The sequence below is a fragment of the Cucurbita pepo genome, chromosome 18 (assembly GCF_057944985.1).
Source record: "Cucurbita pepo subsp. pepo isolate OVF chromosome 18, ASM5794498v1, whole genome shotgun sequence".
Classification (NCBI taxonomy): Eukaryota; Viridiplantae; Streptophyta; class Magnoliopsida; order Cucurbitales; family Cucurbitaceae; genus Cucurbita; species Cucurbita pepo.
The window spans coordinates 2,254,357-2,266,581 of record NC_141815.1 but is presented as its reverse complement, the minus strand read 5'-3'; positions in this window follow the sequence as shown (position 1 = coordinate 2,266,581).

Here is a 12,225-nt window from a genome sequence, read left to right as displayed (position 1 = left end):
TTTGAGGATGGAAAGCCGTACTGAAACGAAGTTGGGTGCCTAAGGCTTTCTGAAAACCCTTCAAAAAATGAGAGGTAAACCTAGCATCGCGATCAGACACAATGGAAGTGGGCACCCCATGCAAACGAACTATTTCTCGAACGTATAACTGAGCCCATCGATCCACTCGAAACGTGCTTTTACCCAGGATGAAGTGAGCTATTTTTGTGAGTCTATCAACAATGACCCAGATCACATTACTACCTTGTCGAGTCTTAGGCAATCTTGATATGAAATCCATACTCACTTCCTCCCACTTCCACTGGGGTATGTTTAAAGGTTGCAGCAACCCTACTGGGCGTTGTTTTGGGGCTTTCACCTGCTGACATGTTAAGCAACGTCCCACAATGTCAGCAATGTCCTTTTTCATTCCTGGCCACAAATAACTTTTCCTCAGGTCCTGATACATTTTCGTACTACCAGGGTGAAATGTGTAGGATGTGTCATGTGCTTCAGACATAATCTCCTTAAGGATTTCCTTATCCCTGGGTACACACAAGCGTCCCTGCCACAAGAGCCCGCCTTCAGATGAAATCGAGTACCCATCAGCTCTCTCAGCCTCTTGGGTGTCGCAAATTTTGCGGAGTTGCTTGTCTACAGACTGTGCATCAATGATGCGTTTACGAAGTGTCGACTGTACCATCAACTGAGCTAGTTGTGCAGTGATGCCCTCGACTACTATATCAATCCCAGCTCCTTGGATCTCATCTTGAAGTTTGCTCTGCTGAGTTACCAACGCTGAAGTGTGAGCTATTTTTCTACTCAAGGCATCAGCTACCACGTTAGCCGCCAGGATGATATAAGATCTCTACATCGTAGTCTTTCACTAGCTCGAGCCACCTCCTTTGTCTCATATTCAACTCCTTCTGGGTGAACAAATATTTAAGACTCTTGTGGTTTGTGTACACTTGGATTCTCTCACCGTAAAGATAATGCTGGCATGTCTTCAGTGCGAACACTACGGCAGCTAGCTCTAAGTCATGGGTAGGATAATTCCGCTCATAATCCTTTAACTGTTTAGAAGCGTACGCAATTACTTTACCATTCTGCATAAGCACACAACCTAAGCCCTTTGCTGGGGCGTCACTATACACCACGAGGTTGCCTGTACCATTAGGCACTATGAGAACTTGTGTAGTCACCAACCTCCTTTTCAACTCTTGGAAACTCTCCTCACAAGCTGAAGTCCACAAAAACGGTTTTCCCTTTTTGGTCAACTGCGTCATTGCAGCAGATATTTTCGAGAAGTCTTGGACAAATCTCCTATAGTAGCCAGCCAAGCCCAAAAAACTTCTTACCTCGATCACAGTTGTCGGTCTTGGGCACCTCATGACAGCTTCAACCTTAGCTAGATCCATGGTAATTCCCCCTCTTGAGACCACATGTCCCGAAAATGCTACTTCCCATAGCCAGAACTCACAATTAGAAAACTTGGCATACAATCGTTGCGTTCTCAACACGATCAAGACCATACGCAAGTGATCTTCATGCTCTACTTCGGTCTTAGAGTATACCAATATATCATCGATGAATACTATTACAAAGGAATCGAGGTAATCTTTAAACACTCTATTCATAAGCTCCATGAAAACCGCGGGGGCATTAGTGAGGCCAAAAGACATAACTGTAAACTTGTAATGTTCATAGCGACTTCGGATGGCTGTCTTAGGGATGTCCTCTTCTCTAATCCTCAATTGACGGTACCCCGATCTCAGATATATCTTAGAGAACACAGACGCCCCTTGCAGCTGATCGAACAAGTCATGTATCCTCGGAAGGGGATACTTGTTTTTGGTAGTGACCTTGTTCAGCTCTCGATAGTGTATGCACAAGCGTAGAGTCCCATCTTTCTTTTTTACGAAAAGTACAGGGGCTCCCCAGGGCAAAACGCTAGGGCGAATGAACCCCTTGTCCAAAAGCTCTTGTATTTGCTCTTTTAGGTCCTTAAGTTAAGCGGGAGCCATTCTGTACGGTGCCTTAGATATTGGTGTTGTTCCAGGTTCCAGGTCAATTCCAAAATCAACCTCTCTATTAGGAGGCAACCCAGGAAGGTCTTCAGGAAAAACATCTTCGAACTCCCTGACCACTGAAATTGATGAGATTGTGGGCTTGATTCCCCCATCAACAGTTACACTAGCTAGAAATGTCCACGCCCCATTATGGATCATTTTCCTAGCCCTCAGTGCCGAGATCACCCCCGGGGTCTCCCTAGTCGACGACCTCCTGAAAACTAGGCCCTCCCCTAAAGGATGTCTTAAGGTTACCATTCGAGACTCACAATCAATAACGGCTCAGTTTGCACCTAACCAATCCATACTCAAAATAATATCAAAATCCACCATGACTAACACAATTAAGTCAGCCTCAAACTCCATGTCAGATACTATTACCTTTCTAGCCCTAACTCTGTGAGTGACCTCAAGTAATTTCTCTGATGGTATGGATATCAAAAGGGTATTCTCTAAAGGCTCTAATTCTAACGAAGCTTGCCTAGCAAATGCAGCAGAAATAAAAGAGTTTGTAGAGCTAGAATCAAATAGAGTGAATGCGAAATGCCCATAAATGGGTAGCGTACCTGTTACCACATTGGCGGGTTTCTCAGCCATTCTGGCTGCGGTGGCATGGGCTACTGCTCACCCCTATTGCTGTTGTCGACCACCTTGATACTGAGCGATAGGTCGGTTCACCTCAGGTGGATTTCTGTGGGGACAATCAGCAACTCGGTGGCCTGGCTGGCCACACCCACAACATCCACGCAGGGCATAACATTCTCCCTCATGAAACCTGTTGCATCTGGGGCACGGTGCTTTATTCTAATCTGCGGTCCATATACGATGATCAAAACGTTAGCGAAAATGACCGGATAATATTTCAGAAGGAAAGCCTCTTTGAATGGCTCCCATAAAACAAGACCTTCACCAGGACTGAGCGTCTTGTTGGTGTTCTTCCACCAGAAATGTGCCTCTCCATTCAGCATAAATGTGGCACAGTGCACCTGATATTCAGCGAGGCAATTCATATTGTTGACTCTGACAATTAACTCTGGGAATTCGGAAGAAAACGTCGACGAAAAACGGGCCGAAGAAGGTTTCTTCGAAAGAAAAAATAGCAGAAGTAAAAGGAGAGAGGGAGAGATTTGCTGAAGACTCGATGTTTTATTTCCATTTAGTTTAATTCCTTAAATAACAAATCTAATTACAAAAATAGGAAAACTAATACAAAAAAAATAGAAAAGTGGGCGAAGACTTAGTTGGCCAAAAATGGCAGCTAGAATTACGCTCGGCGTGAATTCAGAATTTTGAGACGTCAAAACAACCTAACTAAATAAGGAAAATAGCTTTTATTTAACACATATACGGAAAGACTGTCTCTATTGCTTCCAACCAAGCCTCCGCTGCTACGAGGTCTATCTTACCACCCTCGAAAGATGGTGGGTTATGTTTCTGGAAATCCTCAGATAACGGGACTCAATTGTCACACTCTCATCACGTTTGGGGCTACGAGTCCGATTCTGTTGATTCTGATTTGCCATCAGAGTCTATAGGATTAGAATGGTTTGTGCTTGAGTTTCCATAGTAGACCTCATAAAGGATTCTAGGAAATCCCTAGAGTAAGCCCTCGTCTGCTCCACACCCGGTACAGTTTCCTGAGGAATTTCCTCAGGAGGGTCCCTAACCTCAGTCCTTCTTTACCTTGGCCTGGGAGGCGGCGGTGGTGGCTCTTCTGCTTCCCCAACAGGAGGCATATCATCATCCACATCTCGGGGTGGATGTTGTATTGGAGGTGGGACTTGTTCGACCTCAGGTAGCGAAACAACAGCATCCCTACGGGGTCTACCCCTACCCCGTCCACGTGTGGCTTTGGTCTCTTGTTCTTTGGGTGGCATTTTCTAACATAGATCAGGAAGAATGAGAAAAGGTCCACATGTCAGTGGATAGAATGACATAATTTTTTTTTTTTCTTTTTTTTTCTTCTTTGAGACAAGGTCATAAGGTTGTCAATAAATCACAACTAGGCAAGAAGAAAGTTTAATTCTCACAATTTCCACAGAGTTTAGTCTCATGGATTTACCTTATCGTGGTAGGGCATGTCGGTGGGCTAAGTCACAGAGGATACACGACTCTCTAACTAAATGTGTCTACAGAACCAATAACCCGACAGTTCAAATCTGGTTCTTGGCACATCATGAATTTGTATGCGTATCTATTCTACAGATTCATTAATAAAATAGATTATGAAAAATACCGATACATCATGATGTCTGGAAATGTACCCTTTAACTAAACTATATATATTTTTTACTCTATTTATAGATGTGTGAAATACACAAGTAAAGATAAAAGAGGATACATATATAAATATGTAAAGGATAGATATAAATATGTAAAAGAAAAGAATTTTAAGGCATGTTTTTTCATGTAACTTTTGATTTTTGTTTTAAAACATCCTACTCTAGAGTTAGCTCCCGACCTCAGCCAGATACTTATTTACTTGAAAAACATGGAGTAAGTACAAAAACTTAGTAAGTAGCCTACTTGTAGGCTATTAATGTGTCCTTGGTATGGTAGGGCACCACACTCTGTTCTTGACTTGTTATGATTCTTGTTGCAAGTACTTCGGCCTAGTGGTCTTTGGATTATGAGGTTTTAGCCTTGGTGCTAATCTAAGGACTTTACTACTGTGCTTCTAAGTTCTTGTCTTTAGAACATGGATCTTGATTCATGTCCTAGTTCTTGATCGTTACCTTGTTCTTTGTTACTTTCTATGTTCTTGTTCTGTTTTTGTTTTGTTCTTTTTCTGTTCGTGTTTCGTTCTCGAAGCTAGGATTTATGGTACAAGACATGAACCTGACAACCTGTGTCCTAGGCTTCATACATTTCAAGCGACATAGTCTGAATCTACGTTCAATGCTTCATGCGTTCCAAATGACATAGTCTAAACCCGCATCCAGGCTTTCATGCATTCCCTACGATACAATTTGAAAACCTATGCCAAGGGCTTCATGCGTTCCAAGTGGCATAGTCTACCTACGCTCAAGGCTTCTCTCTGACGTTTCAAGCAGCATAGTCTGAAAACATACATCCAAGGCTTCTTATGTTTCAAGCGATGTAGTTCGAGTCATGAACATGCTGTATCGTAGGAGGCTAGAAATTTCTTGAGTTTTCTGATTCTGAGGACCTTGGTCCTTTATCCTTGCGTGGTACCTTGCATTCATCTTATCTTAACAAGTGTAGAGTTGTGTGGTATTGTTCTTGATTTTCATTCTATAATTTCTAGGGCTCTTAATTTCTCGAGGCATAAGTCATAATAGACATTCTTTATGTTATAAATAACTCATGAACTTATCACAATAACAAGCATGAGACATTTAAGATGTCATGAGGTCATATCTGTTCAATAAAAAAAAATTATAGGAGAGTCTTGAATATTAGGTAAGAGTTACTCTAGGTATTTTCCTTTCAAGTGTTTTCTTAGGCCCTAACTTGGTAGGCATTGGTCTCAAACTTGCTCGGATTAACTTGAAATCTTAAACATATTTGTATGTTCTTCAGAATAAGCCTTATAAAAAGTAGTAAGTCATTTGGAGGGTGTTTAGACCTTAGAACTCAATATGTACCTAATGTAAAGTAATATTCAAAGGATTATGGATGAATTAAGTGAAGAACGATAAGTTAAGGACCTAAACCGAGCGTCTTTCATTAAAATTAAGTAACGTAAAAATAACCTATTAAGTGAACTTATTTTATGAACTTTTATTGTCATTGGATAAGGTTTATTAGTTAAGCTATGTAACAATACAAAATGATCATAATGCTCTTAGAAAAAATACCTTCGATTCATGACTCAAATGACCTCCGAATGTTATAAAACTTTATTTTGATTTACTTTTATTTTAGTTATATTGGTATTTGTCTTTTAGTCATTGTCTAAGTTTCGAAGCGTCGAATATTGGATCGTGCCAGGTTAACTAGACTGTTCCATATGAACCACCATAGAGTCAACGTCTTGGGGAGCAACCTTGCGTGCTGCAGCGACTAAGTCTACTAGTTGGGTATCTCACCAGTTTTCCAAAAAGTTTCGTAGCGATGTTATCCTGTTGAAGGAGCCCTTGCCCATTTCTACACATGAGGGTGGCACTCCTCATGAGTTACACTACTCATGTAGTCCCTCATATTCTCTCAATATCCGTTTACATAATCTTGGCCTTGGTTCTCTACCCATTTCTATGGAATAGTAACTCCTCAAGTAGTCACGATGTGTCATCCTATTTGACCTTGGTCAGGTTCAATTGTACGGGTTCGAGAGATGAATATAGCTTAGCAAGGACACTATTGAGTCTTTATGTCACGATAAAAAATTTGAGACTTTGAATCTCATATCGTGGCAAAAAAGACCGAAGAAGAAAGAAAGAAAATAAATAAAAGTAAATAAAAATGTAATATGGTTAAATTTTACAAAATTTGAAACAAACAACACTACATTACAAAAAAAAAATTGAAATCCAATAGGAGCCGAAGTTGTTCAAGTTTGTTTACAAATAAGAAATGAGTTCGAAAAACAAATTCAAATAAAAATATAAAAAATCCCAAAACACATAGACGGGACTAATGTCCTAAGACGACCTCTCTGTGACCGCACAACTTTCGAATATGCCCCCCCCACGTTGATCGATATCATTGAACACCCAAACATGAATTGTAGAATGGGGGAAAGTATGAAAATACTCAGTAAACAACGTACATGAAAATACTCACGATCGTGCCCATGGATGTAGTGGCAGAGGAGGTTGTCATAATACCTTATAAATCTATGACAATGTCAACCCCTAAAAGGATAATAGTGTGAATAAGTTTTACGTTTGTAAAAGTACGAGTATTATGCAGTAGAGTGTCGCAACAAGAAGTGTGATAAGGAGGTAAACTCACATTCACGGATGACAAAGAGCATATATTGGTGTTGGCTGTGAAAATTGTTGATGCTCAATGAAGAGAAGGTTATGACGAACCTCTAGCAGATGAAGAAGACCAAATGGAGATCAACATGTGGTACCTAGACAACAGAACGACAACCAACATGATAGGAGATCTAGCAAATTTCAAGGAGCTTCATGAAAAGTTCAATAGAAATGTGAAGTTTTGTGAGAGATTAATTGTACTAATCCAAGGCAAAGGATACATCTTGTTCTAATGTAAGAACGAAGATCAACGTTTATTGACAAAGGTGTATTACATCCTGAGTTTGAAGAGTAATATTATTTTTCATGGTCAAATGGCAGAAGAAGGTAGTAGAAAGGAGTTAGTCAACTCGTTCCTCAAAATATTCGATAGAAACAGAGATTTGTTGTATGAGATACTAATGAAAGATCACCAACTTCTTAAGTATTCATTAACATTAGTGACAAAAAAAAGTGAAGGACCAACCAATGGGTTTGGAGAAAAGGAACCGAAGAATAGAGCCAAGAAAAAATCATAAACTACATCAATCTGCGTAGAGCAACCTACAAGTCAATGTGTTTCATCATACTCATCATCTCAACTAAAGAGGCCTAGAGGAAGACCACCTGGCCGAGAAATGGGACATCAAATTTTTCATCTCAATCAAAGAAGCCTCGAGTTTGGCCTAAAAAATAGTTGAAAATGAGTACATTACAAAAAGTTTCTACAAGTAAGCCTAGTGATGAATTTTCTGCATAAAAGAGAAAGGTGGAAGAAATTGCAGGTTCTAGAATTCGAATTACTTCGAAAGATGACATAGTTGATCAGACACAAAGCAAAGTTGACACTAGAGATTAACGTACAGACATTCTATGTTTTATTTACAACAACACAGAGAATTTTAAAAGCATAGTGCTTAAGTTTCTTCTTTTTTCAAGAAACTATTCCCTCGATTTGTTCTTTCTACTTCATTTATTTGTTCTGATATATTTCGATCACAAGTCCAAAACAACATTATTTTTTGCTCAAATTTTTCCAAGAATTCTTGAGGCAAAACTCACCGAAAGATAGCGATCCGACAACGCCTCAATAACAGTAAGTTATAAATTTCTTTGCTAACTTTAATCGTATATATTTCTCTCAATCGTTAATGAAATTAATTTTTTTAGAAATTTGGATTAAAGCTCTTAAACTTTTGTAAATAACATTGAAAAAAATATGAAAATATAAAGAAAATTGGAAAAGATCAAATATGGAAATTTGATCATAAATTGAAATGTAGGCAACACTAGTAAAGCTGCGATGGGAAATGTCGGCAACACTAGAAGTTGGAGGCGGTCAAGCTCTTATGAGATTATTTACGATACTAGAGACCTTCTACGTTTTCTTATATTCCCATGGGTGTTAATATGGAGGTTTACTAGATTCTTGAGGCATATAGGTAATTTAAATCTCAAATGCATTTGGGACTAGTTTATCAAGGCTAATCTATTTTGTGGGTGCAGCGTGGTCTCAACCACTAATCACCGCTCACGATCTAGGATGATCAGTCTACTCCAAATGTATTGACCTAGGTCATATTGATACCGCATTAGCTCTAACACCCTAATTTTAACTTGATGTGTTCATGCACGCTTTGTTAGGGAGAAAACAATATCAATAACCTAAAGTTTATAGTACATTAACTAAAGATTCATGTAAGTTTAATGGAGAGATAACATCCATCAATCACATGGAGCACCGACCATAAAATCTTGTCGTCCTTTCTATCACCGCAGGAAGTACTGAAAACAACATGATTTTAAATCTCCATCGTAGGGGCATGTCGATAATTTTTTATATCATACATCGATTGTTATCCAAATGTTCCTTTTCAAAGTCGTAATCATGCATATTCCAACCACCTAAGACAAGATATGATTGCATAATGACATGTCCTAACAATCCCTACATGTACTTTTTGAAGAAAATTGAGATGGCTGCTTACTTGGGTGATGCATGCCTTCTCGAACTTACTTTTCCACTTGCTAGGAGCTTTAAATTTTCTAAAATCTTTTTGATAAGTTCGAGTGCAAGTAAAATTAGGTTAGTATCGAAATCTAGAATAAAAAATAGTAAAAAAGAGGCTAAATGGGCAAAAACAAAAAAAAAAAAAAAAAAAAAACAACTTTCACGAGGCTTCATGCTTGAGTAGGGCATGGACTACAGTAGCGGTACTTGTGCCAACAATGCAACACGTGTCACTCTTGGATTGGTAAAATTAACTCATGGGTGTGTGTTGAGTCTCGTAGATGTATGTTTTTTTTACAAATTTTTCCCTCCAAACTTTCGTCTTCAAAAGTTGTTTTATTCGCAAATTCTTCGGGAGAATATTCTCATGTCTTCTTTAGTTTCATAAATTTCCATGTTGTCCTTATGGTTCTTTAGTTTAATGCACATCCATTTGTGGATGAAGTTCATACAAAACCTGAGTGGTGTACCCAACGTCTTTCCTAGACCTTGCAACCCTTCTCGATACACTTCAAGAACTTGGGGGTACAACTGGTGTGCTCATAACACCATCAGAACCTACATTAGGAGATCCTTGTGATCCACCCCATCTTAGAATTTGTATGTATGTTGTCAGTGATGATAGTGATGACCGTACCAAGAAAGTCATGTGAACACTTTGTTTGTCATTTCCTTAACTTTATAGGGCTTTATTCAAGCGGAAGGACATAAAGGTAGTTTCTTAATTATCATAACATCCTCTAAAAGAAATCTTCCGTATGTCCTTTGCCTTTGCTTTAATCCTCTTTTAAAGGTAACCCGACCTTAACATGATCCTTGTGGTCCTTACTGTCTCCCCCAAAGATAGCCTCATAGTTCCTTCTAATGTGTCTAACTCGAGACCTCCTCATAACTTAACACCCTGGATGTAACGACCCTAAATTTCCACATACTCAGAGTCGCTACTAATGTCTCATGCTCATCTATAATGCGGAAATATAACTCTTACATGAACATAGTTGATAACGTAAACTTTAAAAAAAAAACGTTTAAAACAACTTCTTCTCTGGAAAACACAGCCATGGTCTTACGTATTTAAATATGAAATACTGAAATTTAGAGAAAACAAAAACAAATACAAAATAATTTAAAACAATGAAATGGAAAACAACCTATTCTAACTTAAGACTAGAAATTTAAATATGAATCTACCCTATGCACGTGCCACAGTCTCTGCTCGCGATGCCGCCGTCCTCCGTACAAGTGCGCCTTGCCTTTACCTGAAAAATGATGTGGCACACGGCCTGAGTATTTTAAAGAATACTCAGTAAGTGGCCCCACTATAGGGGCCATGCAAATGCAAACACATGCAATCATGATTTAGGGACCTATCTCTAATCATCTTAGGGGTGGCCTCCAGTCTCGGACAAATTGGATGTGTAGTACTTCCCTACACACGACTCACACGTGCGAATGTGAGTCCCCAGGGCGCTCGCACACCCCCTGGACCCTCTGGTCAAGCTAATCTGTAGCGACGTCCGGAGGTCAGCGGAACCCCATAGTGTCATGCGCCTCATGAACACCCTCATCTGTGTGCTTTCGCACCTGTGCGCATTCGCGCTCATCATAAGGTGCGCGTCCGCACTCATCGTCTCTAAGGGAAGTAGCCCTATGCTTATGAACATACAAAATGCATGAGGTCCCTCTAAATCCATCATAATGTCTCTTCTGACACAACCCTCTAGTATCACCTCTTTGTTACTCTAGGTAACGCATACTCGTGGATATTTATATTAATATCATTTTCATGCTCTTAGGGTTGTGTCCTACGTCGATCTAACGACATGATGCAATATGACACTCATCATCATCTAACATGCTCAATATGGAAAACATCATCATATTAAGGTAAAAATCATGCAATCATCATGCTCATCATAATGCCACAACGTGCGTCAAACATATCAAGCATCACTCAACAAAATATGTATATACCGCACATATCATCAAGCATCATAATCCACACATCATCATAACTCATACAATTATTTAGCCTATCCTATAGTAAGGCCACTTACTTGGTTGGCCTTGGCCGAAGTACTCCCTAAATAGCTAAACGTAAGCTCCCGTTCCATGAGAGCTGCTTCCTACGTCGCCGGGGTTTGTTTCCTATCACACCGTTCACCACTTTCCGTTAGTATTTCACAATTAATTTACCTATAATTTAATAAATGTGAAATACGGCTCTAAAACGGCCTCGGATACCTTTATCGGGGCCGAAAACAGGTCCGGGAGGGTCGAAACAGTGGAAACCGGGCTGAAAACAGGTGAGCCGAGCCAAACAGCCGCTGGAGCCGCTGGAGGAGCCGCCGGAGCGTCATCGGAGGGAGCCCGAGCCGTTTGCGCCGAGCCGAGCCGAGGGACTGCCGCGCCGCTGTGTGACACGTGGCAGCAGCAGAGAAAGCCACGTCGGGCGGTAGTGTCGGGTCGAAGCGCGGGTCGTAGTCCGGTTCGGGTCGTGGTTCGGGTCGCGGGCTGTGGAAGGCTACTGGGCCAAGACTAATCGGGCCTCGGCTTACTGGGCTGGGCCGCAAGTGTTTGGTTTGCAGGCCGGCTCAATTGGACCGTGGGTCTAGTCTGGGTTGGTTCAACTGAACCGTAGCTTCTGGGCCGGTTTGAGGTTTGGGCCGCTGTAGTTGGGCTGGGCCGAAGGCAGAGGCCAAGGGAGGAACGGGCTGTCTCTCCCGGGTTCTGGGTTCGGGTTGACCCGGATCCGTGGATCTCGTCTTCCTTACCCGACTTCGGCCGATTTTCCGGCGAGCTTTCTCTCTCCTTCCCGCGGCGTTTCCGTTGCCGATTTCGGTCCTCTTCCTTCCCTTTTCCTCTTTGTTCGCCGTCCTTCTTTCCTTTCTGGGAGTTTTGTGGCCTAAAAGCTCCTAAAAGCCACAGATCTAAGAATCGATTAAGAAACCTAATTTTCCGACCTCGGTTACCGACGACGACGCTTATGAAATAACACAAAACGCACCCTGAATCATTGTGCTTTCGTTATGGATCCCTCTTATGGTGGTAACAGGTCCTTTGGTGTCGGTTTGAGGGTGGTTTGAGGGCTCGTCCGAGAAACTGGACACTCGCCGACGTTTGTCCGAAATCTTTCTCTCTCTCAAAATTTTCTCTCTTTTCTCCCTTTGCAGGTCTTCTGAAGATGCTGGGTGTCATGGGCTGAGGGTGGGCGTGCTGTGACCGTCGTTTCGCGTGGGTT